Here is a 2,584-nt window from a genome sequence, read left to right on the forward strand (position 1 = left end):
GTTTTAGAAAGTATTCTGTATATTTTGGAAAGTAATTTTGGGGGGGGGGGGGTCTTACTTTTCTCAGCTTGCCATCGTTTGACGTCGACTTCATTTTAGTTTTCACAGTTCATTTATTGAGGAGGAATTGTCCTCAAAAACGCAAGGAGCTCAGTGTGTAACAGCCTTGAAACATAATATTTAATAAATATTAATTTAAAATGTTACCCTTCCAGTGTGACTCATACAATTAACATTTTCACTTTACAGCGTTAGAGGTAGAAAAGAGGAGCATACCATGGGGATGAGTATTAAGGGTGTGGTTAGAGAGAGGTGTACTAGAATTATTAAGACTAACCCTTTAATTTCACCAATTCTATAAATCCTAGAGTCACATTTCTTATTATTACAGTTACTGTTAGAGGCTTGCATGAAAAACACATTTCCTGCAATATTTTCTAGAACTACAGGAGTGCAATGAAGTGTTAACTGCTTTGTAGATGAACTATAAGTACATTTACAGTACAGGACATCTCAAACTCAGAAAGAAATGCCAGGAACTTGAGATGTAGGTTGGATGCTGTACACAAATATGTCCGGCTTTCTGACCCTAGTCAGACTGTTACTCATGAAACTGGTAAGTTTACCTTCTCAGCTTTGTGTTTAATTGTTTCCATTTAAAATAAGTTCAGCCAGCCAGGCTGATACTTTGTTACTACTGCCAGTGTGAGAGTCGCAACATTGTAGCAGTAAATGTCACGGGGTGGAAAGGGACAAGTTATTTAAGTTTTGCATGTTTTGTTGTTTTACCTTTTTAATATTTTAATATGAAGTGTATTTTCTTAGTTTTTATATTGCATGTATTGGTCATGTTTTGTGCAGTGGTTATGTTGTTGCATGTTTTTGTTATACTGTCAAATTGTCCTGGAAAGACTCCGCCCCTACCTGATAGTAAACTGATCACACCTGCGAGAGATCCCAGAGAGGCCAATAAGAGGGCCTGGCAGACCATAGAGCGGGAGGGGAGAAAAAGCTGGAGAAAAAGGCTTGAGAGAAGGCTTGAGAGAAGGCTTGAGAGAAGGCTTGAGAGAAGGCTTGAGAGAAGGCTTGAGAGGAGGAGAGACATGGCATGGTAACCGGTGTGGGCAACGGCCGCGCAGAGCGGCACAGAGGCCCGGCTATAGGCAGCTGGCCAAGGCGTGCGGCAAAGGAGAACGAGACCAGAGATCGCGGACGACCGCGCACTGGAGGGAGTGATCGGAGCTGAGCGGAGAGGTCTGTGCTGGTGTTGACGGGAGGTAGCTCCTCGCCGAGAGAGGCCCACGGCAGGGGATAGAGAGGCAGCGGGATGGCGCCTTATGTCCCTGGGACGGCGAGTCTATGGCTACGCGTGTGAAGCACAGCACAGTGGTGGGCGGAGTTAGGAGCTCTGCCCATCTGGGGTAAGTCCCGATTCATCCCGTCTAAGACGAACCTCCAGTAGAATTTAAGAATGGTGACTGCCGCTGGCCCTCTCTCCTTTTTCTAGTTGGCATCAGAATGAAGAGGCCGACAGGACGGCGACAATCCTGTTGGTTTCTGCACCGTTTGGACTTTTATATCGTGGCGGATGCCACAGGACTTTTAATGTTGTGTGTTATTGATTTTTATTGTGTCTTCCCTTGGCCAAGGTTGTTTTAATTCATTTTATATTTTTACCTATTTAAACATAATAAATTATATTTTTAATTCTACAGTTTGTTTCGTGTGCTTTTCCCTCGGCGGCTCCATTGCTCTGCCCGTTTTGAGGAAGGTTTCCTTCCTTTAAAAAACACAAATCACCTGTGGAAAGAAGATAAGAGAAAGATAAAACTCAGCCTTTCCGCATCGGTGTCACATAAACAGTGTAATAGCATTGCTTTACAGACTGTTTCAGTTGATTGTTGTTATTGTGTAGAGCTTGTTGTGTGTTGTAATTAGTACTGTAATATCTACGCTGTCTTTGCAAAAAGCCACATATGTGAGCCCACGTGTCACATGTATTTAAATGTATTTAAGTGTATTCTTAAGAGGGCAGTTTCTATACAACAATGACAATTTCATCACATTTAACTATGATTGTGGGTTTATACCATATTGTATTATCTGCCTCTGTCTCACAGTTAAGATGATATTTTCTTGTTTTTTTTACCTGAATAATTGAATATATGAATATATTTATATTTGTCACGGTCCTGGGTCGGGTCGACCCAGTATTTTGAGTTTCTTATGTTTTGGTTTATTTTGCATTATGGATTAGTTATTCTCTGGTGATACTGTTTTGATTACAATTATATTCTGATTCTTTAGTTATCTGATGATGATGTTGATGATGATTATTTCTGGTTTAGGTTTTGTTATCTTGCCCTTATGTTTGGTTTAGGTTGCCTGTGCTTAGTCTTCTCTGCCCGTATGTCCCTCTGTTTGTCCATGACGTCATTATGCCTGTTTACGAGTCTGTCTCTGTCTGGCGTGTGCTTCCTGTTTTATTTTGTAGGTCTGTGCCCTTTGTCAGTGCGTTCAGCTTTGTGCTCTCCCTGTCTCGTCAGTGTAATCAACGTCAGCCGTGTCTCCCAGCTGTTTCCTC

General features: G+C 41.9%; 1 long non-coding RNA gene across 1 annotated transcript; it reads left to right on the forward strand.

Moving 5' to 3' along the window:
* Positions 1–735: 735 nt before the first annotated feature.
* LOC143415048 (uncharacterized) lies at positions 736–1,712 on the forward strand. The gene is made up of 2 exons (XR_013095657.1): positions 736–1,024; positions 1,073–1,712. It is a non-coding gene; the product is annotated as an uncharacterized LOC143415048 (long non-coding RNA).
* The last annotated feature ends 872 nt before the right edge of the window (positions 1,713–2,584 follow it).

Source organism: Maylandia zebra, linkage group LG23 (genome assembly GCF_041146795.1).
Source record: "Maylandia zebra isolate NMK-2024a linkage group LG23, Mzebra_GT3a, whole genome shotgun sequence".
NCBI classification, from domain to species: domain Eukaryota; kingdom Metazoa; phylum Chordata; class Actinopteri; order Cichliformes; family Cichlidae; genus Maylandia; species Maylandia zebra.